At 47.7% G+C, this 25,008-nt stretch overlaps 17 non-coding genes across 17 annotated transcripts; all 17 read right to left on the bottom strand.

Annotated features, from left to right (window-relative positions):
• Nucleotides 1-679: 679 nt before the first annotated feature.
• Nucleotides 680-870, bottom strand: LOC142724847 (U2 spliceosomal RNA). Its single transcript, XR_012876318.1, has one exon. It is a non-coding gene; the product is annotated as a U2 spliceosomal RNA (small nuclear RNA).
• A 1,293-nt stretch (nucleotides 871-2,163) lies between these two features.
• On the bottom strand, nucleotides 2,164-2,354 carry LOC142724846 (U2 spliceosomal RNA). The gene has a single exon (XR_012876317.1). It is a non-coding gene; the product is annotated as a U2 spliceosomal RNA (small nuclear RNA).
• Nucleotides 2,355-3,651: 1,297 nt separating this feature from the next.
• LOC142724845 (U2 spliceosomal RNA) lies at nucleotides 3,652-3,842 on the bottom strand. The gene has a single exon (XR_012876316.1). It is a non-coding gene; the product is annotated as a U2 spliceosomal RNA (small nuclear RNA).
• Nucleotides 3,843-5,122: 1,280 nt separating this feature from the next.
• On the bottom strand, nucleotides 5,123-5,313 carry LOC142724844 (U2 spliceosomal RNA). The gene has a single exon (XR_012876315.1). It is a non-coding gene; the product is annotated as a U2 spliceosomal RNA (small nuclear RNA).
• Nucleotides 5,314-6,609: 1,296 nt separating this feature from the next.
• Nucleotides 6,610-6,800, bottom strand: LOC142724843 (U2 spliceosomal RNA). The gene has a single exon (XR_012876314.1). It is a non-coding gene; the product is annotated as a U2 spliceosomal RNA (small nuclear RNA).
• Nucleotides 6,801-8,076: 1,276 nt separating this feature from the next.
• LOC142724840 (U2 spliceosomal RNA) lies at nucleotides 8,077-8,267 on the bottom strand. Its single transcript, XR_012876313.1, has one exon. It is a non-coding gene; the product is annotated as a U2 spliceosomal RNA (small nuclear RNA).
• A 1,288-nt stretch (nucleotides 8,268-9,555) lies between these two features.
• On the bottom strand, nucleotides 9,556-9,746 carry LOC142724924 (U2 spliceosomal RNA). The gene has a single exon (XR_012876388.1). It is a non-coding gene; the product is annotated as a U2 spliceosomal RNA (small nuclear RNA).
• Nucleotides 9,747-11,042: 1,296 nt separating this feature from the next.
• Nucleotides 11,043-11,233, bottom strand: LOC142724839 (U2 spliceosomal RNA). Its single transcript, XR_012876312.1, has one exon. It is a non-coding gene; the product is annotated as a U2 spliceosomal RNA (small nuclear RNA).
• A 1,276-nt stretch (nucleotides 11,234-12,509) lies between these two features.
• LOC142724837 (U2 spliceosomal RNA) lies at nucleotides 12,510-12,700 on the bottom strand. The gene has a single exon (XR_012876310.1). It is a non-coding gene; the product is annotated as a U2 spliceosomal RNA (small nuclear RNA).
• A 1,284-nt stretch (nucleotides 12,701-13,984) lies between these two features.
• LOC142724836 (U2 spliceosomal RNA) lies at nucleotides 13,985-14,175 on the bottom strand. Its single transcript, XR_012876309.1, has one exon. It is a non-coding gene; the product is annotated as a U2 spliceosomal RNA (small nuclear RNA).
• A 1,300-nt stretch (nucleotides 14,176-15,475) lies between these two features.
• On the bottom strand, nucleotides 15,476-15,666 carry LOC142724835 (U2 spliceosomal RNA). The gene has a single exon (XR_012876308.1). It is a non-coding gene; the product is annotated as a U2 spliceosomal RNA (small nuclear RNA).
• A 1,292-nt stretch (nucleotides 15,667-16,958) lies between these two features.
• On the bottom strand, nucleotides 16,959-17,149 carry LOC142724834 (U2 spliceosomal RNA). Its single transcript, XR_012876307.1, has one exon. It is a non-coding gene; the product is annotated as a U2 spliceosomal RNA (small nuclear RNA).
• A 1,292-nt stretch (nucleotides 17,150-18,441) lies between these two features.
• Nucleotides 18,442-18,632, bottom strand: LOC142724833 (U2 spliceosomal RNA). Its single transcript, XR_012876306.1, has one exon. It is a non-coding gene; the product is annotated as a U2 spliceosomal RNA (small nuclear RNA).
• A 1,284-nt stretch (nucleotides 18,633-19,916) lies between these two features.
• Nucleotides 19,917-20,107, bottom strand: LOC142724954 (U2 spliceosomal RNA). The gene has a single exon (XR_012876415.1). It is a non-coding gene; the product is annotated as a U2 spliceosomal RNA (small nuclear RNA).
• A 1,284-nt stretch (nucleotides 20,108-21,391) lies between these two features.
• Nucleotides 21,392-21,582, bottom strand: LOC142724953 (U2 spliceosomal RNA). Its single transcript, XR_012876414.1, has one exon. It is a non-coding gene; the product is annotated as a U2 spliceosomal RNA (small nuclear RNA).
• A 1,292-nt stretch (nucleotides 21,583-22,874) lies between these two features.
• On the bottom strand, nucleotides 22,875-23,065 carry LOC142724951 (U2 spliceosomal RNA). The gene has a single exon (XR_012876413.1). It is a non-coding gene; the product is annotated as a U2 spliceosomal RNA (small nuclear RNA).
• A 1,273-nt stretch (nucleotides 23,066-24,338) lies between these two features.
• LOC142724950 (U2 spliceosomal RNA) lies at nucleotides 24,339-24,529 on the bottom strand. The gene has a single exon (XR_012876412.1). It is a non-coding gene; the product is annotated as a U2 spliceosomal RNA (small nuclear RNA).
• Nucleotides 24,530-25,008: the final 479 nt, after the last annotated feature.

Raw genomic sequence — 25,008 nt, 5'->3', positions numbered from 1 at the left:
CAAAATGGAAAATAGGCATCCACCAACTTTACAGACAACTTCTCCTTGCTCCTACAACCTCCATCCTTGCACAGTTTGTTATTCTTCTAGGTAACATAGTAACAAATCCAAATTGCTGCTCTCTTTGTAGGCAAGCAAGGCTTTGTTGCAACTGCAATTCTTACTTCTTCTTGAAATGTAGGGACGACAGTACATTCCATCACATCCATCTAGTGTACACAGGTAGGTCCATTGTGGCGGGCAGGTGAGCGGGCGGGCTGCTTTATTGGCTGTTTGCTGTTCCCCTACTCCACTCCACTATTTGACTGTTGTGCTGCATCAATCAATCAATCAATCAATCAATCAATCAATCAATCAATCAATCAATCAATCAATCAATCAGTGGCTGGCTCAGGTGCAGCTCTTTAACTTACCTAAAAGGGAGGGCGGAGAGAAGACAAGGAAGGTGAATGAGGTGTTCCAATGTGAAATGCCGGAAACACAGAAACACAGACGACACACAACAAGAGGTGGCAATCTATTCATTAATTGCATTTAATCAATGAGCTCATTATCACTCATGCATTGTCCAACAGGTGTTGAAATAATGGGATTAAAAGGGGAGATCCCTTCAGAAAGACAGAAACAATAGCAAAGACAAAAAACACTTTTGGAATCTGCTTTTAGTCAACACATAAGGAAAGGGTGCACCGGTCCTGGAAATACTGCAATACCAGGTCAATGCGTGGAGTGGACAGAGCAAGCTCTATTTCCATCTCCCTGTTCTAAAAATCCATTTAATATATGGTCCCCAGATAGGGGACGTATCAGATATTAAACTGATAAGAACAGATACTACACTTGATCTTAGCCAAAAGGCCGAGAAGCGATAACCCGAACGGGCCGCGCGTTGCCCGAGCCTGCCCGATACTGCTGTTCAGCCCTTGCAGCGATTCAGCCTACTTCTAGGCAATTCCATGGGGCCCTGCAGGCTCACACACTCACAGCTACACGGGAGGTGAGAAAAGGCCGGAGAGGAAGCCAGACAGGATTTGCTTCTTTTGCTTGCACCACAATGCAGTGCTGAAAGAGGAGGAATCTACATAAAAACGCCTTCCTGGCAACGCCCAAATGCCCTGCTGCCATGCAGATAAACACTGGCAGCGGCAGCAAGTGCATGCCCACAGCCACCCCTTGTTCCTTCACACCTTGTATCAGCTGTAATCCAGTCCAGTCCAGTGCTGCCTGCTGAGCAGCACTGACCAACACTGCCTGGGCCCAGGCTTTTATCTCTGAGGCCCCATTATGATGTCAGAAAGCTGGCTCTGGAATCCTGAGGGCTCCACTATGACACGTGCAAAGTTCCGTCTGAACTTTATATAAGACGGTGAGGCTCAGTCAGTCACTCAGTGTTGCCTGAGAGGGCAACACTGCAACAGCCGGCCGCCAGGCTGTCTTTTTTTTTGCACAGCTAGTTGCCTCCAGGAGGCCACAAGAGGGACACAAGGGACTGCAAAATGGAAAATAGGCATCCACCAACTTTACAGACAACTTCTCCTTGCTCCTACAACCTCCATCCTTGCACAGTTTGTTATTCTTCTAGGTAACATAGTAACAAATCCAAATTGCTGCTCTCTTTGTAGGCAAGCAAGGCTTTGTTGCAACTGCAATTCTTACTTCTTCTTGAAATGTAGGGACGACAGTACATTCCATCACATCCATCTAGTGTACACAGGTAGGTCCATTGTGGCGGGCAGGCGAGCGGGCGGGCTGCTTTATTGGCTGTTTGCTGTTCCCCTACTCCACTCCACTATTTGACTGTTGTGCTGCATCAATCAATCAATCAATCAATCAATCAATCAATCAATCAATCAATCAATCAATCAGTGGCTGGCTCAGGTGCAGCTCTTTAACTTACCTAAAAGGGAGGGCGGAGAGAAGACAAGGAAGGTGAATGAGGTGTTCCAATGTGAAATGCCGGAAACACAGAAACACAGACGACACACAACAAGAGGTGGCAATCTATTCATTAATTGCATTTAATCAATGAGCTCATTATCACTCATGCATTGTCCAACAGGTGTTGAAATAATGGGATTAAAAGGGGAGATCCCTTCAGAAAGACAGAAACAATAGCAAAGACAAAAAACACTTTTGGAATCTGCTTTTAGTCAACACATAAGGAAAGGGTGCACCGGTCCTGGAAATACTGCAATACCAGGTCAATGCGTGGAGTGGACAGAGCAAGCTCTATTTCCATCTCCCTGTTCTAAAAATCCATTTAATATATGGTCCCCAGATAGGGGACGTATCAGATATTAAACTGATAAGAACAGATACTACACTTGATCTTAGCCAAAAGGCCGAGAAGCGATAACCCGAACGGGCCGCGCGTTGCCCGAGCCTGCCCGATACTGCTGTTCAGCCCTTGCAGCGATTCAGCCTACTTCTAGGCAATTCCATGGGGCCCTGCAGGCTCACACACTCACAGCTACACGGGAGGTGAATAAAGGCCGGAGAGGAAGCCAGACAGGATTTGCTTCTTTTGCTTGCACCACAATGCAGTGCTGAAAGAGGAGGAATCTACATAAAAACGCCTTCCTGGCAACGCCCAAATGCCCTGCTGCCATGCAGATAAACACTGGCAGCGGCAGCAAGTGCATGCCCACAGCCACCCCTTGTTCCTTCACACCTTGTATCAGCTGTAATCCAGTCCAGTCCAGTGCTGCCTGCTGAGCAGCACTGACCAACACTGCCTGGGCCCAGGCTTTTATCTCTGAGGCCCCATTATGATGTCAGAAAGCTGGCTCTGGAATCCTGAGGGCTCCACTATGACACGTGCAAAGTTCCGTCTGAACTTTATATAAGACGGTGAGGCTCAGTCAGTCACTCAGTGTTGCCTGAGAGGGCAACACTGCAACAGCCGGCCGCCAGGCTGTCTTTTTTTTGCACAGCTAGTTGCCTCCAGGAGGCCACAAGAGGGAGACAAGGGACTGCAAAATGGAAAATAGGCATCCACCAACTTTACAGACAACTTCTCCTTGCTCCTACAACCTCCATCCTTGCACAGTTTGTTATTCTTCTAGGTAACATAGTAACAAATCCAAATTGCTGCTCTCTTTGTAGGCAAGCAAGGCTTTGTTGCAACTGCAATTCTTACTTCTTCTTGAAATGTAGGGACGACAGTACATTCCATCACATCCATCTAGTGTACACAGGTAGGTCCATTGTGGCGGGCAGGCGAGCGGGCGGGCTGCTTTATTGGCTGTTTGCTGTTCCCCTACTCCACTCCACTATTTGACTGTTGTGCTGCATCAATCAATCAATCAATCAATCAATCAATCAATCAATCAATCAATCAATCAATCAATCAGTGGCTGGCTCAGGTGCAGCTCTTTAACTTACCCTAAAAGGGAGGGCGGAGAGAAGACAAGGAAGGTGAATGAGGTGTTCCAATGTGAAATGCCGGAAACACAGAAACACAGACGACACACAACAAGAGGTGGCAATCTATTCATTAATTGCATTTAATCAATGAGCTCATTATCACTCATGCATTGTCCAACAGGTGTTGAAATAATGGGATTAAAAGGGGAGATCCCTTCAGAAAGACAGAAACAATAGCAAAGACAAAAAACACTTTTGGAATCTGCTTTTAGTCAACACATAAGGAAAGGGTGCACCGGTCCTGGAAATACTGCAATACCAGGTCAATGCGTGGAGTGGACAGAGCAAGCTCTATTTCCATCTCCCTGTTCTAAAAATCCATTTAATATATGGTCCCCAGATAGGGGACGTATCAGATATTAAACTGATAAGAACAGATACTACACTTGATCTTAGCCAAAAGGCCGAGAAGCGATAACCCGAACGGGCCGCGCGTTGCCCGAGCCTGCCCGATACTGCTGTTCAGCCCTTGCAGCGATTCAGCCTACTTCTAGGCAATTCCATGGGGCCCTGCAGGCTCACACACTCACAGCTACACGGGAGGTGAATAAAGGCCGGAGAGGAAGCCAGACAGGATTTGCTTCTTTTGCTTGCACCACAATGCAGTGCTGAAAGAGGAGGAATCTACATAAAAACGCCTTCCTGGCAACGCCCAAATGCCCTGCTGCCATGCAGATAAACACTGGCAGCGGCAGCAAGTGCATGCCCACAGCCACCCCTTGTTCCTTCACACCTTGTATCAGCTGTAATCCAGTCCAGTCCAGTGCTGCCTGCTGAGCAGCACTGACCAACACTGCCTGGGCCCAGGCTTTTATCTCTGAGGCCCCATTATGATGTCAGAAAGCTGGCTCTGGAATCCTGAGGGCTCCACTATGACACGTGCAAAGTTCCGTCTGAACTTTATATAAGACGGTGAGGCTCAGTCAGTCACTCAGTGTTGCCTGAGAGGGCAACACTGCAACAGCCGGCCGCCAGGCTGTCTTTTTTTTGCACAGCTAGTTGCCTCCAGGAGGCCACAAGAGGGAGACAAGGGACTGCAAAATGGAAAATAGGCATCCACCAACTTTACAGACAACTTCTCCTTGCTCCTACAACCTCCATCCTTGCACAGTTTGTTATTCTTCTAGGTAACATAGTAACAAATCCAAATTGCTGCTCTCTTTGTAGGCAAGCAAGGCTTTGTTGCAACTGCAATTCTTACTTCTTCTTGAAATGTAGGGACGACAGTACATTCCATCACATCCATCTAGTGTACACAGGTAGGTCCATTGTGGCGGGCAGGCGAGCGGGCGGGCTGCTTTACTGGCTGTTTGCTGTTCCCCTACTCCACTCCACTATTTGACTGTTGTGCTGCATCAATCAATCAATCAATCAATCAATCAATCAATCAATCAATCAGTGGCTGGCTCAGGTGCAGCTCTTTAACTTACCTAAAAGGGAGGGCGGAGAGAAGACAAGGAAGGTGAATGAGGTGTTCCAATGTGAAATGCCGGAAACACAGAAACACAGACGACACACAACAAGAGGTGGCAATCTATTCATTAATTGCATTTAATCAATGAGCTCATTATCACTCATGCATTGTCCAACAGGTGTTGAAATAATGGGATTAAAAGGGGAGATCCCTTCAGAAAGACAGAAACAATAGCAAAGACAAAAAACACTTTTGGAATCTGCTTTTAGTCAACACATAAGGAAAGGGTGCACCGGTCCTGGAAATACTGCAATACCAGGTCAATGCGTGGAGTGGACAGAGCAAGCTCTATTTCCATCTCCCTGTTCTAAAAATCCATTTAATATATGGTCCCCAGATAGGGGACGTATCAGATATTAAACTGATAAGAACAGATACTACACTTGATCTTAGCCAAAAGGCCGAGAAGCGATAACCCGAACGGGCCGCGCGTTGCCCGAGCCTGCCCGATACTGCTGTTCAGCCCTTGCAGCGATTCAGCCTACTTCTAGGCAATTCCATGGGGCCCTGCAGGCTCACACACTCACAGCTACACGGGAGGTGAATAAAGGCCGGAGAGGAAGCCAGACAGGATTTGCTTCTTTTGCTTGCACCACAATGCAGTGCTGAAAGAGGAGGAATCTACATAAAAACGCCTTCCTGGCAACGCCCAAATGCCCTGCTGCCATGCAGATAAACACTGGCAGCGGCAGCAAGTGCATGCCCACAGCCACCCCTTGTTCCTTCACACCTTGTATCAGCTGTAATCCAGTCCAGTCCAGTGCTGCCTGCTGAGCAGCACTGACCAACACTGCCTGGGCCCAGGCTTTTATCTCTGAGGCCCCATTATGATGTCAGAAAGCTGGCTCTGGAATCCTGAGGGCTCCACTATGACACGTGCAAAGTTCCGTCTGAACTTTATATAAGACGGTGAGGCTCAGTCAGTCACTCAGTGTTGCCTGAGAGGGCAACACTGCAACAGCCGGCCGCCAGGCTGTCTTTTTTTTGCACAGCTAGTTGCCTCCAGGAGGCCACAAGAGGGAGACAAGGGACTGCAAAATGGAAAATAGGCATCCACCAACTTTACAGACAACTTCTCCTTGCTCCTACAACCTCCATCCTTGCACAGTTTGTTATTCTTCTAGGTAACATAGTAACAAATCCAAATTGCTGCTCTCTTTGTAGGCAAGCAAGGCTTTGTTGCAACTGCAATTCTTACTTCTTCTTGAAATGTAGGGACGACAGTACATTCCATCACATCCATCTAGTGTACACAGGTAGGTCCATTGTGGCGGGCAGGTGAGCGGGCGGGCTGCTTTATTGGCTGTTTGCTGTTCCCCTACTCCACTCCACTATTTGACTGTTGTGCTGCATCAATCAATCAATCAATCAATCAATCAATCAATCAATCAATCAATCAATCAATCAATCAGTGGCTGGCTCAGGTGCAGCTCTTTAACTTACCTAAAAGGGAGGGCGGAGAGAAGACAAGGAAGGTGAATGAGGTGTTCCAATGTGAAATGCCGGAAACACAGAAACACAGACGACACACAACAAGAGGTGGCAATCTATTCATTAATTGCATTTAATCAATGAGCTCATTATCACTCATGCATTGTCCAACAGGTGTTGAAATAATGGGATTAAAAGGGGAGATCCCTTCAGAAAGACAGAAACAATAGCAAAGACAAAAAACACTTTTGGAATCTGCTTTTAGTCAACACATAAGGAAAGGGTGCACCGGTCCTGGAAATACTGCAATACCAGGTCAATGCGTGGAGTGGACAGAGCAAGCTCTATTTCCATCTCCCTGTTCTAAAAATCCATTTAATATATGGTCCCCAGATAGGGGACGTATCAGATATTAAACTGATAAGAACAGATACTACACTTGATCTTAGCCAAAAGGCCGAGAAGCGATAACCCGAACGGGCCGCGCGTTGCCCGAGCCTGCCCGATACTGCTGTTCAGCCCTTGCAGCGATTCAGCCTATTTCTAGGCAATTCCATGGGGCCCTGCAGGCTCACACACTCACAGCTACACGGGAGGTGAATAAAGGCCGGAGAGGAAGCCAGACAGGATTTGCTTCTTTTGCTTGCACCACAATGCAGTGCTGAAAGAGGAGGAATCTACATAAAAACGCCTTCCTGGCAACGCCCAAATGCCCTGCTGCCATGCAGATAAACACTGGCAGCGGCAGCAAGTGCATGCCCACAGCCACCCCTTGTTCCTTCACACCTTGTATCAGCTGTAATCCAGTCCAGTCCAGTGCTGCCTGCTGAGCAGCACTGACCAACACTGCCTGGGCCCAGGCTTTTATCTCTGAGGCCCCATTATGATGTCAGAAAGCTGGCTCTGGAATCCTGAGGGCTCCACTATGACACGTGCAAAGTTCCGTCTGAACTTTATATAAGACGGTGAGGCTCAGTCAGTCACTCAGTGTTGCCTGAGAGGGCAACACTGCAACAGCCGGCCGCCAGGCTGTCTTTTTTTTGCACAGCTAGTTGCCTCCAGGAGGCCACAAGAGGGAGACAAGGGACTGCAAAATGGAAAATAGGCATCCACCAACTTTACAGACAACTTCTCCTTGCTCCTACAACCTCCATCCTTGCACAGTTTGTTATTCTTCTAGGTAACATAGTAACAAATCCAAATTGCTGCTCTCTTTGTAGGCAAGCAAGGCTTTGTTGCAACTGCAATTCTTACTTCTTCTTGAAATGTAGGGACGACAGTACATTCCATCACATCCATCTAGTGTACACAGGTAGGTCCATTGTGGCGGGCAGGCGAGCGGGCGGGCTGCTTTATTGGCTGTTTGCTGTTCCCCTACTCCACTCCACTATTTGACTGTTGTGCTGCATCAATCAATCAATCAATCAATCAATCAATCAATCAATCAGTGGCTGGCTCAGGTGCAGCTCTTTAACTTACCTAAAAGGGAGGGCGGAGAGAAGACAAGGAAGGTGAATGAGGTGTTCCAATGTGAAATGCCGGAAACACAGAAACACAGACGACACACAACAAGAGGTGGCAATCTATTCATTAATTGCATTTAATCAATGAGCTCATTATCACTCATGCATTGTCCAACAGGTGTTGAAATAATGGGATTAAAAGGGGAGATCCCTTCAGAAAGACAGAAACAATAGCAAAGACAAAAAACACTTTTGGAATCTGCTTTTAGTCAACACATAAGGAAAGGGTGCACCGGTCCTGGAAATACTGCAATACCAGGTCAATGCGTGGAGTGGACAGAGCAAGCTCTATTTCCATCTCCCTGTTCTAAAAATCCATTTAATATATGGTCCCCAGATAGGGGACGTATCAGATATTAAACTGATAAGAACAGATACTACACTTGATCTTAGCCAAAAGGCCGAGAAGCGATAACCCGAACGGGCCGCGCGTTGCCCGAGCCTGCCCGATACTGCTGTTCAGCCCTTGCAGCGATTCAGCCTACTTCTAGGCAATTCCATGGGGCCCTGCAGGCTCACACACTCACAGCTACACGGGAGGTGAATAAAGGCCGGAGAGGAAGCCAGACAGGATTTGCTTCTTTTGCTTGCACCACAATGCAGTGCTGAAAGAGGAGGAATCTACATAAAAACGCCTTCCTGGCAACGCCCAAATGCCCTGCTGCCATGCAGATAAACACTGGCAGCGGCAGCAAGTGCATGCCCACAGCCACCCCTTGTTCCTTCACACCTTGTATCAGCTGTAATCCAGTCCAGTCCAGTGCTGCCTGCTGAGCAGCACTGACCAACACTGCCTGGGCCCAGACTTTTATCTCTGAGGCCCCATTATGATGTCAGAAAGCTGGCTCTGGAATCCTGAGGGCTCCACTATGACACGTGCAAAGTTCCGTCTGAACTTTATATAAGACGGTGAGGCTCAGTCAGTCACTCAGTGTTGCCTGAGAGGGCAACACTGCAACAGCCGGCCGCCAGGCTGTCTTTTTTTTGCACAGCTAGTTGCCTCCAGGAGGCCACAAGAGGGAGACAAGGGACTGCAAAATGGAAAATAGGCATCCACCAACTTTACAGACAACTTCTCCTTGCTCCTACAACCTCCATCCTTGCACAGTTTGTTATTCTTCTAGGTAACATAGTAACAAATCCAAATTGCTGCTCTCTTTGTAGGCAAGCAAGGCTTTGTTGCAACTGCAATTCTTACTTCTTCTTGAAATGTAGGGACGACAGTACATTCCATCACATCCATCTAGTGTACACAGGTAGGTCCATTGTGGCGGGCAGGCGAGCGGGCGGGCTGCTTTATTGGCTGTTTGCTGTTCCCCTACTCCACTCCACTATTTGACTGTTGTGCTGCATCAATCAATCAATCAATCAATCAATCAATCAATCAATCAATCAATCAATCAGTGGCTGGCTCAGGTGCAGCTCTTTAACTTACCTAAAAGGGAGGGCGGAGAGAAGACAAGGAAGGTGAATGAGGTGTTCCAATGTGAAATGCCGGAAACACAGAAACACAGACGACACACAACAAGAGGTGGCAATCTATTCATTAATTGCATTTAATCAATGAGCTCATTATCACTCATGCATTGTCCAACAGGTGTTGAAATAATGGGATTAAAAGGGGAGATCCCTTCAGAAAGACAGAAACAATAGCAAAGACAAAAAACACTTTTGGAATCTGCTTTTAGTCAACACATAAGGAAAGGGTGCACCGGTCCTGGAAATACTGCAATACCAGGTCAATGCGTGGAGTGGACAGAGCAAGCTCTATTTCCATCTCCCTGTTCTAAAAATCTATTTAATATATGGTCCCCAGATAGGGGACGTATCAGATATTAAACTGATAAGAACAGATACTACACTTGATCTTAGCCAAAAGGCCGAGAAGCGATAACCCGAACGGGCCGCGCGTTGCCCGAGCCTGCCCGATACTGCTGTTCAGCCCTTGCAGCGATTCAGCCTACTTCTAGGCAATTCCATGGGGCCCTGCAGGCTCACACACTCACAGCTACACGGGAGGTGAATAAAGGCCGGAGAGGAAGCCAGACAGGATTTGCTTCTTTTGCTTGCACCACAATGCAGTGCTGAAAGAGGAGGAATCTACATAAAAACGCCTTCCTGGCAACGCCCAAATGCCCTGCTGCCATGCAGATAAACACTGGCAGCGGCAGCAAGTGCATGCCCACAGCCACCCCTTGTTCCTTCACACCTTGTATCAGCTGTAATCCAGTCCAGTCCAGTGCTGCCTGCTGAGCAGCACTGACCAACACTGCCTGGGCCCAGGCTTTTATCTCTGAGGCCCCATTATGATGTCAGAAAGCTGGCTCTGGAATCCTGAGGGCTCCACTATGACACGTGCAAAGTTCCGTCTGAACTTTATATAAGACGGTGAGGCTCAGTCAGTCACTCAGTGTTGCCTGAGAGGGCAACACTGCAACAGCCGGCCGCCAGGCTGTCTTTTTTTTGCACAGCTAGTTGCCTCCAGGAGGGCACAAGAGGGAGACAAGGGACTGCAAAATGGAAAATAGGCATCCACCAACTTTACAGACAACTTCTCCTTGCTCCTACAACCTCCATCCTTGCACAGTTTGTTATTCTTCTAGGTAACATAGTAACAAATCCAAATTGCTGCTCTCTTTGTAGGCAAGCAAGGCTTTGTTGCAACTGCAATTCTTACTTCTTCTTGAAATGTAGGGACGACAGTACATTCCATCACATCCATCTAGTGTACACAGGTAGGTCCATTGTGGCGGGCAGGCGAGCGGGCGGGCTGCTTTATTGGCTGTTTGCTGTTCCCCTACTCCACTCCACTATTTGACTGTTGTGCTGCATCAATCAATCAATCAATCAATCAATCAATCAATCAATCAATCAATCAATCAATCAATCAGTGGCTGGCTCAGGTGCAGCTCTTTAACTTACCTAAAAGGGAGGGCGGAGAGAAGACAAGGAAGGTGAATGAGGTGTTCCAATGTGAAATGCCGGAAACACAGAAACACAGACGACACACAACAAGAGGTGGCAATCTATTCATTAATTGCATTTAATCAATGAGCTCATTATCACTCATGCATTGTCCAACAGGTGTTGAAATAATGGGATTAAAAGGGGAGATCCCTTCAGAAAGACAGAAACAATAGCAAAGACAAAAAACACTTTTGGAATCTGCTTTTAGTCAACACATAAGGAAAGGGTGCACCGGTCCTGGAAATACTGCAATACCAGGTCAATGCGTGGAGTGGACAGAGCAAGCTCTATTTCCATCTCCCTGTTCTAAAAATCCATTTAATATATGGTCCCCAGATAGGGGACGTATCAGATATTAAACTGATAAGAACAGATACTACACTTGATCTTAGCCAAAAGGCCGAGAAGCGATAACCCGAACGGGCCGCGCGTTGCCCGAGCCTGCCCGATACTGCTGTTCAGCCCTTGCAGCGATTCAGCCTACTTCTAGGCAATTCCATGGGGCCCTGCAGGCTCACACACTCACAGCTACACGGGAGGTGAATAAAGGCCGGAGAGGAAGCCAGACAGGATTTGCTTCTTTTGCTTGCACCACAATGCAGTGCTGAAAGAGGAGGAATCTACATAAAAACGCCTTCCTGGCAACGCCCAAATGCCCTGCTGCCATGCAGATAAACACTGGCAGCGGCAGCAAGTGCATGCCCACAGCCACCCCTTGTTCCTTCACACCTTGTATCAGCTGTAATCCAGTCCAGTCCAGTGCTGCCTGCTGAGCAGCACTGACCAACACTGCCTGGGCCCAGGCTTTTATCTCTGAGGCCCCATTATGATGTCAGAAAGCTGGCTCTGGAATCCTGAGGGCTCCACTATGACACGTGCAAAGTTCCGTCTGAACTTTATATAAGACGGTGAGGCTCAGTCAGTCACTCAGTGTTGCCTGAGAGGGCAACACTGCAACAGCCGGCCGCCAGGCTGTCTTTTTTTTGCACAGCTAGTTGCCTCCAGGAGGCCACAAGAGGGAGACAAGGGACTGCAAAATGGAAAATAGGCATCCACCAACTTTACAGACAACTTCTCCTTGCTCCTACAACCTCCATCCTTGCACAGTTTGTTATTCTTCTAGGTAACATAGTAACAAATCCAAATTGCTGCTCTCTTTGTAGGCAAGCAAGGCTTTGTTGCAACTGCAATTCTTACTTCTTCTTGAAATGTAGGGACGACAGTACATTCCATCACATCCATCTAGTGTACACAGGTAGGTCCATTGTGGCGGGCAGGCGAGCGGGCGGGCTGCTTTATTGGCTGTTTGCTGTTCCCCTACTCCACTCCACTATTTGACTGTTGTGCTGCATCAATCAATCAATCAATCAATCAATCAATCAATCAATCAGTGGCTGGCTCAGGTGCAGCTCTTTAACTTACCTAAAAGGGAGGGCGGAGAGAAGACAAGGAAGGTGAATGAGGTGTTCCAATGTGAAATGCCGGAAACACAGAAACACAGACGACACACAACAAGAGGTGGCAATCTATTCATTAATTGCATTTAATCAATGAGCTCATTATCACTCATGCATTGTCCAACAGGTGTTGAAATAATGGGATTAAAAGGGGAGATCCCTTCAGAAAGACAGAAACAATAGCAAAGACAAAAAACACTTTTGGAATCTGCTTTTAGTCAACACATAAGGAAAGGGTGCACCGGTCCTGGAAATACTGCAATACCAGGTCAATGCGTGGAGTGGACAGAGCAAGCTCTATTTCCATCTCCCTGTTCTAAAAATCCATTTAATATATGGTCCCCAGATAGGGGACGTATCAGATATTAAACTGATAAGAACAGATACTACACTTGATCTTAGCCAAAAGGCCGAGAAGCGATAACCCGAACGGGCCGCGCGTTGCCCGAGCCTGCCCGATACTGCTGTTCAGCCCTTGCAGCGATTCAGCCTACTTCTAGGCAATTCCATGGGGCCCTGCAGGCTCACACACTTACAGCTACACGGGAGGTGAATAAAGGCCGGAGAGGAAGCCAGACAGGATTTGCTTCTTTTGCTTGCACCACAATGCAGTGCTGAAAGAGGAGGAATCTACATAAAAACGCCTTCCTGGCAACGCCCAAATGCCCTGCTGCCATGCAGATAAACACTGGCAGCGGCAGCAAGTGCATGCCCACAGCCACCCCTTGTTCCTTCACACCTTGTATCAGCTGTAATCCAGTCCAGTCCAGTGCTGCCTGCTGAGCAGCACTGACCAACACTGCCTGGGCCCAGGCTTTTATCTCTGAGGCCCCATTATGATGTCAGAAAGCTGGCTCTGGAATCCTGAGGGCTCCACTATGACACGTGCAAAGTTCCGTCTGAACTTTATATAAGACGGTGAGGCTCAGTCAGTCACTCAGTGTTGCCTGAGAGGGCAACACTGCAACAGCCGGCCGCCAGGCTGTCTTTTTTTTGCACAGCTAGTTGCCTCCAGGAGGCCACAAGAGGGAGACAAGGGACTGCAAAATGGAAAATAGGCATCCACCAACTTTACAGACAACTTCTCCTTGCTCCTACAACCTCCATCCTTGCACAGTTTGTTATTCTTCTAGGTAACATAGTAACAAATCCAAATTGCTGCTCTCTTTGTAGGCAAGCAAGGCTTTGTTGCAACTGCAATTCTTACTTCTTCTTGAAATGTAGGGACGACAGTACATTCCATCACATCCATCTAGTGTACACAGGTAGGTCCATTGTGGCGGGCAGGCGAGCGGGCGGGCTGCTTTATTGGCTGTTTGCTGTTCCCCTACTCCACTCCACTATTTGACTGTTGTGCTGCATCAATCAATCAATCAATCAATCAATCAATCAATCAATCAATCAATCAGTGGCTGGCTCAGGTGCAGCTCTTTAACTTACCTAAAAGGGAGGGCGGAGAGAAGACAAGGAAGGTGAATGAGGTGTTCCAATGTGAAATGCCGGAAACACAGAAACACAGACGACACACAACAAGAGGTGGCAATCTATTCATTAATTGCATTTAATCAATGAGCTCATTATCACTCATGCATTGTCCGACAGGTGTTGAAATAATGGGATTAAAAGGGGAGATCCCTTCAGAAAGACAGAAACAATAGCAAAGACAAAAAACACTTTTGGAATCTGCTTTTAGTCAACACATAAGGAAAGGGTGCACCGGTCCTGGAAATACTGCAATACCAGGTCAATGCGTGGAGTGGACAGAGCAAGCTCTATTTCCATCTCCCTGTTCTAAAAATCCATTTAATATATGGTCCCCAGATAGGGGACGTATCAGATATTAAACTGATAAGAACAGATACTACACTTGATCTTAGCCAAAAGGCCGAGAAGCGATAACCCGAACGGGCCGCGCGTTGCCCGAGCCTGCCCGATACTGCTGTTCAGCCCTTGCAGCGATTCAGCCTACTTCTAGGCAATTCCATGGGGCCCTGCAGGCTCACACACTCACAGCTACACGGGAGGTGAATAAAGGCCGGAGAGGAAGCCAGACAGGATTTGCTTCTTTTGCTTGCACCACAATGCAGTGCTGAAAGAGGAGGAATCTACATAAAAACGCCTTCCTGGCAACGCCCAAATGCCCTGCTGCCATGCAGATAAACACTGGCAGCGGCAGCAAGTGCATGCCCACAGCCACCCCTTGTTCCTTCACACCTTGTATCAGCTGTAATCCAGTCCAGTCCAGTGCTGCCTGCTGAGCAGCACTGACCAACACTGCCTGGGCCCAGGCTTTTATCTCTGAGGCCCCATTATGATGTCAGAAAGCTGGCTCTGGAATCCTGAGGGCTCCACTATGACACGTGCAAAGTTCCGTCTGAACTTTATATAAGACGGTGAGGCTCAGTCAGTCACTCAGTGTTGCCTGAGAGGGCAACACTGCAACAGCCGGCCGCCAGGCTGTCTTTTTTTTGCACAGCTAGTTGCCTCCAGGAGGGCACAAGAGGGAGACAAGGGACTGCAAAATGGAAAATAGGCATCCACCAACTTTACAGACAACTTCTCCTTGCTCCTACAACCTCCATCCTTGCACAGTTTGTTATTCTTCTAGGTAACATAGTAACAAATCCAAATTGCTGCTCTCTTTGTAGGCAAGCAAGGCTTTGTTGCAACTGCAATTCTTACTTCTTCTTGAAATGTAGGGACGACAGTACATTCCATCACATCCATCTAGTGTACACAGGTAGGTCCATTGTGGCGGGCAGGCGAGCGGGCGGGCTGCTTTATTGGCTGTTTGCTGTTCCCCTACTCCACTCCACTATTTGACTGTTGTGCTGCATCAATCAATCAATCAATCAATCAATCAATCAATCAATCAATCAATCAATCAATCAATCAATCAGTGGCTGGCTCAGGTGCAGCTCTTTAACTTACCTAAAAGGGAGGGCGGAGAGAAGACAAGGAAGGTGAATGAGGTGTTCCAATGTGAAATGCCGGAAACACAGAAACACAGACGACACACAACAAGAGGTGGCAATCTATTCATTAATTGCATTTAATCAATGAGCTCATTATCACTCATGCATTGTCCAACAGGTGTTGAAATAATGGGATTAAAAGGGGAGATCCCTTCAGAAAGACAGAAACAATAGCAAAGACAAAAAACACTTTTGGAATCTGCTTTTAGTCAACACATAAGGAAAGGGTGCACCGGTCCTGGAAATACTGCAATACCAGGTCAATGCGTGGAGTGGACAGAGCAAGCTCTATTTCCATCTCCCTGTTCTAAAAATCCATTTAATATATGGTCCCCAGATAGGGGACGTATCAGATATTAAACTGATAAGAACAGATACTACACTTGATCTTAGCCAAAAGGCCGAGAAGCGATAACCCGAACGGGCCGCGCGTTGCCCGAGCCTGCCCGATACTGCTGTTCAGCCCTTGCAGCGATTCAGCCTACTTCTAGGCAATTCCATGGGGCCCTGCAGGCTCACACACTCACAGCTACACGGGAGGTGAATAAAGGCCGGAGAGGAAGCCAGACAGGATTTGCTTCTTTTGCTTGCACCACAATGCAGTGCTGAAAGAGGAGGAATCTACATAAAAACGCCTTCCTGGCAACGCCCAAATGCCCTGCTGCCATGCAGATAAACACTGGCAGCGGCAGCAAGTGCATGCCCACAGCCACCCCTTGTTCCTTCACACCTTGTATCAGCTGTAATCCAGTCCAGTCCAGTGCTGCCTGCTGAGCAGCACTGACCAACACTGCCTGGGCCCAGGCTTTTATCTCTGAGGCCCCATTATGATGTCAGAAAGCTGGCTCTGGAATCCTGAGGGCTCCACTATGACACGTGCAAAGTTCCGTCTGAACTTTATATAAGACGGTGAGGCTCAGTCAGTCACTCAGTGTTGCCTGAGAGGGCAACACTGCAACAGCCGGCCGCCAGGCTGTCTTTTTTTTGCACAGCTAGTTGCCTCCAGGAGGCCACAAGAGGGAGACAAGGGACTGCAAAATGGAAAATAGGCATCCACCAACTTTACAGACAACTTCTCCTTGCTCCTACAACCTCCATACTTGCACAGTTTGTTATTCTTCTAGGTAACATAGTAACAAATCCAAATTGCTGCTCTCTTTGTAGGCAAGCAAGGCTTTGTTGCAACTGCAATTCTTACTTCTTCTTGAAATGTAGGGACGACAGTACATTCCATCACATCCATCTAGTGTACACAGGTAGGTCCATTGTGGCGGGCAGGCGAGCGGGCGGGCTGCTTTATTGGCTGTTTGCTGTTCCCCTACTCCACTCCACTATTTGACTGTTGTGCTGCATCAATCAATCAATCAATCAATCAATCAATCAATCAATCAATCAATCAATCAATCAGTGGCTGGCTCAGGTGCAGCTCTTTAACTTACCTAAAAGGGAGGGCGGAGAGAAGACAAGGAAGGTGAATGAGGTGTTCCAATGTGAAATGCCGGAAACACAGAAACACAGACGACACACAACAAGAGGTGGCAATCTATTCATTAATTGCATTTAATCAATGAGCTCATTATCACTCATGCATTGTCCAACAGGTGTTGAAATAATGGGATTAAAAGGGGAGATCCCTTCAGAAAGACAGAAACAATAGCAAAGACAAAAAACACTTTTGGAATCTGCTTTTAGTCAACACATAAGGAAAGGGTGCACCGGTCCTGGAAATACTGCAATACCAGGTCAATGCGTGGAGTGGACAGAGCAAGCTCTATTTCCATCTCCCTGTTCTAAAAATCCATTTAATATATGGTCCCCAGATAGGGGACGTATCAGATATTAAACTGATAAGAACAGATACTACACTTGATCTTAGCCAAAAGGCCGAGAAGCGATAACCCGAACGGGCCGCGCGTTGCCCGAGCCTGCCCGATACTGCTGTTCAGCCCTTGCAGCGATTCAGCCTACTTCTAGGCAATTCCATGGGGTCCTGCAGGCTCACACACTCACAGCTACACGGGAGGTGAATAAAGGCCGGAGAGGAAGCCAGACAGGATTTGCTTCTTTTGCTTGCACCACAATGCAGTGCTGAAAGAGGAGGAATCTACATAAAAACGCCTTCCTGGCAACGCCCAAATGCCCTGCTGCCATGCAGATAAACACTGGCAGCGGCAGCAAGTGCATGCCCACAGCCACCCCTTGTTCCTTCACACCTTGTATCAGCTGTAATCCAGTCCAGTCCAGTGCTGCCTGCTGAGCAGCACTGACCAACACTGCCTGGGCCCAGGCTTTTATCTCTGAGGCCCCATTATGATGTCAGAAAGCTGGCTCTGGAATCCTGAGGGCTCCACTATGACACGTGCAAAGTTCCGTCTGAACTTTATATAAGACGGTGAGGCTCAGTCAGTCACTCAGTGTTGCCTGAGAGGGCAACACTGCAACAGCCGGCCGCCAGGCTGTCTTTTTTTTGCACAGCTAGTTGCCTCCAGGAGGCCACAAGAGGGAGACAAGGGACTGCAAAATGGAAAATAGGCATCCACCAACTTTACAGACAACTTCTCCTTGCTCCTACAACCTCCATCCTTGCACAGTTTGTTATTCTTCTAGGTAACATAGTAACAAATCCAAATTGCTGCTCTCTTTGTAGGCAAGCAAGGCTTTGTTGCAACTGCAATTCTTACTTCTTCTTGAAATGTAGGGACGACAGTACATTCCATCACATCCATCTAGTGTACACAGGTAGGTCCATTGTGGCGGGCAGGCGAGCGGGCGGGCTGCTTTATTGGCTGTTTGCTGTTCCCCTACTCCACTCCACTATTTGACTGTTGTGCTGCATCAATCAATCAATCAATCAATCAATCAATCAATCAATCAATCAATCAATCAATCAGTGGCTGGCTCAGGTGCAGCTCTTTAACTTATCTAAAAGGGAGGGCGGAGAGAAGACAAGGAAGGTGAATGAGGTGTTCCAATGTGAAATGCCGGAAACACAGAAACACAGACGACACACAACAAGAGGTGGCAATCTATTCATTAATTGCATTTAATCAATGAGCTCATTATCACTCATGCATTGTCCAACAGGTGTTGAAATAATGGGATCAAAAGGGGAGATCCCTTCAGAAAGACAGAAACAATAGCAAAGACAAAAAACACTTTTGGAATCTGCTTTTAGTCAACACATAAGGAAAGGGTGCACCGGTCCTGGAAATACTGCAATACCAGGTCAATGCGTGGAGTGGACAGAGCAAGCTCTATTTCCATCTCCCTGTTCTAAAAATCCATTTAATATATGGTCCCCAGATAGGGGACGTATCAGATATTAAACTGATAAGAACAGATACTACACTTGATCTTAGCCAAAAGGCCGAGAAGCGATAACCCGAACGGGCCGCGCGTTGCCCGAGCCTGCCCGATACTGCTGTTCAGCCCTTGCAGCGATTCAGCCTACTTCTAGGCAATTCCATGGGGCCCTGCAGGCTCACACACTCACAGCTACACGGGAGGTGAATAAAGGCCGGAGAGGAAGCCAGACAGGATTTGCTTCTTTTGCTTGCACCACAATGCAGTGCTGAAAGAGGAGGAATCTACATAAAAACGCCTTCCTGGCAACGCCCAAATGCCCTGCTGCCATGCAGATAAACACTGGCAGCGGCAGCAAGTGCATGCCCACAGCCACCCCTTGTTCCTTCACACCTTGTATCAGCTGTAATCCAGTCCAGTCCAGTGCTGCCTGCTGAGCAGCACTGACCAACACTGCCTGGGCCCAGGCTTTTATCTCTGAGGCCCCATTATGATGTCAGAAAGCTGGCTCTGGAATCCTGAGGGCTCCACTATGACACGTGCAAAGTTCCGTCTGAACTTTATATAAGACGGTGAGGCTCAGTCAGTCACTCAGTGTTGCCTGAGAGGGCAACACTGCAACAGCCGGCCGCCAGGCTGTCTTTTTTTTGCACAGCTAGTTGCCTCCAGGAGGCCACAAGAGGGAGACAAGGGACTGCAAAATGGAAAATAGGCATCCACCAACTTTACAGACAACTTCTCCTTGCTCCTACAACCTCCATCCTTGCACAGTTTGTTATTCTTCTAGGTAACATAGTAACAAATCCAAATTGCTGCTCTCTTTGTAGGCAAGCAAGGCTTTGTTGCAACTGCAATTCTTACTTCTTCTTGAAATGTAGGGACGACAGTACATTCCATCACATCCATCTAGTGTACACAGGTAGGTCCATTGTGGCGGGCAGGCGAGCGGGCGGGCTGCTTTATTGGCTGTTTGCTGTTCCCCTACTCCACTCCACTATTTGACTGTTGTGCTGCATCAATCAATCAATCAATCAATCAATCAATCAATCAATCAATCAATCAGTGGCTGGCTCAGGTGCAGCTCTTTAACTTACCTAAAAGGGAGGGCGGAGAGAAGACAAGGAAGGTGAATGAGGTGTTCCAATGTGAAATGCCGGAAACACAGAAACACAGACGACACACAACAAGAGGTGGCAATCTATTCATTAATTGCATTTAATCAATGAGCTCATTATCACTCATGCATTGTCCAACAGGTGTTGAAATAATGGGATTAAAAGGGGAGATCCCTTCAGAAAGACAGAAACAATAGCAAAGACAAAAAACACTTTTGGAATCTGCTTTTAGTCAACACATAAGGAAAGGGTGCACCGGTCCTGGAAATACTGCAATACCAGGTCAATGCGTGGAGTGGACAGAGCAAGCTCTATTTCCATCTCCCTGTTCTAAAAATCCATTTAATATATGGTCCCCAGATAGGGGACGTATCAGATATTAAACTGATAAGAACAGATACTACACTTGATCTTAGCCAAAAGGCCGAGAAGCGATAACCCGAACGGGCCGCGCGTTGCCCGAGCCTGCCCGATACTGCTGTTCAGCCCTTGCAGCGATTCAGCCTACTTCTAGGCAATTCCATGGGGCCCTGCAGGCTCACACACTCACAGCTACACGGGAGGTGAATAAAGGCCGGAGAGGAAGCCAGACAGGATTTGCTTCTTTTGCTTGCACCACAATGCAGTGCTGAAAGAGGAGGAATCTACATAAAAACGCCTTCCTGGCAACGCCCAAATGCCCTGCTGCCATGCAGATAAACACTGGCAGCGGCAGCAAGTGCATGCCCACAGCCACCCCTTGTTCCTTCACACCTTGTATCAGCTGTAATCCAGTCCAGTCCAGTGCTGCCTGCTGAGCAGCACTGACCAACACTGCCTGGGCCCAGGCTTTTATCTCTGAGGCCCCATTATGATGTCAGAAAGCTGGCTCTGGAATCCTGAGGGCTCCACTATGACACGTGCAAAGTTCCGTCTGAACTTTATATAAGACGGTGAGGCTCAGTCAGTCACTCAGTGTTGCCTGAGAGGGCAACACTGCAACAGCCGGCCGCCAGGCTGTCTTTTTTTTGCACAGCTAGTTGCCTCCAGGAGGCCACAAGAGGGAGACAAGGGACTGCAAAATGGAAAATAGGCATCCACCAACTTTACAGACAACTTCTCCTTGCTCCTACAACCTCCATACTTGCACAGTTTGTTATTCTTCTAGGTAACATAGTAACAAATCCAAATTGCTGCTCTCTTTGTAGGCAAGCAAGGCTTTGTTGCAACTGCAATTCTTACTTCTTCTTGAAATGTAGGGACGACAGTACATTCCATCACATCCATCTAGTGTACACAGGTAGGTCCATTGTGGCGGGCAGGCGAGCGGGCGGGCTGCTTTATTGGCTGTTTGCTGTTCCCCTACTCCACTCCACTATTTGACTGTTGTGCTGCATCAATCAATCAATCAATCAATCAATCAATCAATCAATCAATCAATCAGTGGCTGGCTCAGGTGCAGCTCTTTAACTTACCTAAAAGGGAGGGCGGAGAGAAGACAAGGAAGGTGAATGAGGTGTTCCAATGTGAAATGCCGGAAACACAGAAACACAGACGACACACAACAAGAGGTGGCAATCTATTCATTAATTGCATTTAATCAATGAGCTCATTATCACTCATGCATTGTCCAACAGGTGTTGAAATAATGGGATTAAAAGGGGAGATCCCTTCAGAAAGACAGAAACAATAGCAAAGACAAAAAACACTTTTGGAATCTGCTTTTAGTCAACACATAAGGAAAGGGTGCACCGGTCCTGGAAATACTGCAATACCAGGTCAATGCGTGGAGTGGACAGAGCAAGCTCTATTTCCATCTCCCTGTTCTAAAAATCCATTTAATATATGGTCCCCAGATAGGGGACGTATCAGATATTAAACTGATAAGAACAGATACTACACTTGATCTTAGCCAAAAGGCCGAGAAGCGATAACCCGAACGGGCCGCGCGTTGCCCGAGCCTGCCCGATACTGCTGTTCAGCCCTTGCAGCGATTCAGCCTACTTCTAGGCAATTCCATGGGGTCCTGCAGGCTCACACACTCACAGCTACACGGGAGGTGAATAAAGGCCGGAGAGGAAGCCAGACAGGATTTGCTTCTTTTGCTTGCACCACAATGCAGTGCTGAAAGAGGAGGAATCTACATAAAAACGCCTTCCTGGCAACGCCCAAATGCCCTGCTGCCATGCAGATAAACACTGGCAGCGGCAGCAAGTGCATGCCCACAGCCACCCCTTGTTCCTTCACACCTTGTATCAGCTGTAATCCAGTCCAGTCCAGTGCTGCCTGCTGAGCAGCACTGACCAACACTGCCTGGGCCCAGGCTTTTATCTCTGAGGCCCCATTATGATGTCAGAAAGCTGGCTCTGGAATCCTGAGGGCTCCACTATGACACGTGCAAAGTTCCGTCTGAACTTTATATAAGACGGTGAGGCTCAGTCAGTCACTTAGTGTTGCCTGAGAGGGCAACACTGCAACAGCCGGCCGCCAGGCTGTCTTTTTTTTGCACAGCTAGTTGCCTCCAGGAGGCCACAAGAGGGAGACAAGGGACTGCAAAATGGAAAATAGGCATCCACCAACTTTACAGACAACTTCTCCTTGCTCCTACAACCTCCATCCTTGCACAGTTTGTTATTCTTCTAGGTAACATAGTAACAAATCCAAATTGCTGCTCTCTTTGTAGGCAAGCAAGGCTTTGTTGCAACTGCAATTCTTACTTCTTCTTGAAATGTAGGGACGACAGTACATTCCATCACATCCATCTAGTGTACACAGGTAGGTCCATTGTGGCGGGCAGGCGAGCGGGCGGGCTGCTTTATTGGCTGTTTGCTGTTCCCCTACTCCACTCCACTATTTGACTGTTGTGCTGCATCAATCAATCAATCAATCAATCAATCAATCAATCAATCAATCAATCAATCAATCAGTGGCTGGCTCAGGTGCAGCTCTTTAACTTATCTAAAAGGGAGGGCGGAGAGAAGACAAGGAAGGTGAATGAGGTGTTCCAATGTGAAATGCCGGAAACACAGAAACACAGACGACACACAACAAGAGGTGGCAATCTATTCATTAATTGCATTTAATCAATGAGCTCATTATCACTCATGCATTGTCCAACAGGTGTTGAAATAATGGGATTAAAAGGGGAGATCCCTTCAGAAAGACAGAAACAATAGCAAAGACAAAAAACACTTTTGGAATCTGCTTTTAGTCAACACATAAGGAAAGGGTGCACCGGTCCTGGAAATACTGCAATACCAGGTCAATGCGTGGAGTGGACAGAGCAAGCTCTATTTCCATCTCCCTGTTCTAAAAATCCATTTAATATATGGTCCCCAGATAGGGGACGTATCAGATATTAAACTGATAAGAACAGATACTACACTTGATCTTAGCCAAAAGGCCGAGAAGCGATAACCCGAACGGGCCGCGCGTTGCCCGAGCCTGCCCGATACTGCTGTTCAGCCCTTGCAGCGATTCAGCCTACTTCTAGGCAATTCCATGGGGCCCTGCAGGCTCACACACTCACAGCTACACGGGAGGTGAATAAAGGCCGGAGAGGAAGCCAGACAGGATTTGCTTCTTTTGCTTGCACCACAATGCAGTGCTGAAAGAGGAGGAATCTACATAAAAACGCCTTCCTGGCAACGCCCAAATGCCCTGCTGCCATGCAGATAAACACTGGCAGCGGCAGCAAGTGCATGCCCACAGCCACCCCTTGTTCCTTCACACCTTGTATCAGCTGTAATCCAGTCCAGTCCAGTGCTGCCTGCTGAGCAGCACTGACCAACACTGCCTGGGCCCAGGCTTTTATCTCTGAGGCCCCATTATGATGTCAGAAAGCTGGCTCTGGAATCCTGAGGGCTCCACTATGACACGTGCAAAGTTCCGTCTGAACTTTATATAAGACGGTGAGGCTCAGTCAGTCACTCAGTGTTGCCTGAGAGGGCAACACTGCAACAGCCGGCCGCCAGGCTGTCTTTTTTTTGCACAGCTAGTTGCCTCCAGGAGGCCACAAGAGGGAGACAAGGGACTGCAAAATGGAAAATAGGCATCCACCAACTTTACAGACAACTTCTCCTTGCTCCTACAACCTCCATCCTTGCACAGTTTGTTATTCTTCTAGGTAACATAGTAACAAATCCAAATTGCTGCTCTCTTTGTAGGCAAGCAAGGCTTTGTTGCAACTGCAATTCTTACTTCTTCTTGAAATGTAGGGACGACAGTACATTCCATCACATCCATCTAGTGTACACAGGTAGGTCCATTGTGGCGGGCAGGCGAGCGGGCGGGCTGCTTTATTGGCTGTTTGCTGTTCCCCTACTCCACTCCACTATTTGACTGTTGTGCTGCATCAATCAATCAATCAATCAATCAATCAATCAATCAAGTGGCTGGCTCAGGTGCAGCTCTTTAACTTACCTAAAAGGGAGGGCGGAGAGAAGACAAGGAAGGTGAATGAGGTGTTCCAATGTGAAATGCCGGAAACACAGAAACACAGACGACACACAACAAGAGGTGGCAATCTATTCATTAATTGCATTTAATCAATGAGCTCATTATCACTCATGCATTGTCCAACAGGTGTTGAAATAATGGGATTAAAAGGGGAGATCCCTTCAGAAAGACAGAAACAATAGCAAAGACAAAAAACACTTTTGGAATCTGCTTTTAGTCAACACATAAGGAAAGGGTGCACCGGTCCTGGAAATACTGCAATACCAGGTCAATGCGTGGAGTGGACAGAGCAAGCTCTATTTCCATCTCCCTGTTCTAAAAATCCATTTAATATATGGTCCCCAGATAGGGGACGTATCAGATATTAAACTGATAAGAACAGATACTACACTTGATCTTAGCCAAAAGGCCGAGAAGCGATAACCCGAACGGGCCGCGCGTTGCCCGAGCCTGCCCGATACTGCTGTTCAGCCCTTGCAGCGATTCAGCCTACTTCTAGGCAATTCCATGGGGCCCTGCAGGCTCACACACTCACAGCTACACGGGAGGTGAATAAAGGCCGGAGAGGAAGCCAGACAGGATTTGCTTCTTTTGCTTGCACCACAATGCAGTGCTGAAAGAGAAGGAATCTACATAAAAACGCCTTCCTGGCAACGCCCAAATGCCCTGCTGCCATGCAGATAAACACTGGCAGCGGCAGCAAGTGCATGCCCACAGCCAACCCTTGTTCCTTCACACCTTGTATCAGCTGTAATCCAGTCCAGTCCAGTGCTGCCTGCTGAGCAGCACTGACCAACACTGCCTGGGCCCAGGCTTTTATCTCTGAGGCCCCATTATGATGTCAGAAAGCTGGCTCTGGAATCCTGAGGGCTCCACTATGACACGTGCAAAGTTCCGTCT

This window comes from Rhinoderma darwinii, unplaced genomic scaffold, assembly GCF_050947455.1.
Source record: "Rhinoderma darwinii isolate aRhiDar2 unplaced genomic scaffold, aRhiDar2.hap1 Scaffold_593, whole genome shotgun sequence".
NCBI classification, from domain to species: Eukaryota; Metazoa; Chordata; class Amphibia; order Anura; family Rhinodermatidae; genus Rhinoderma; species Rhinoderma darwinii.
Note: the sequence above shows the minus strand (reverse complement) of the source record. Positions and strands in the feature narration are given on the sequence as shown.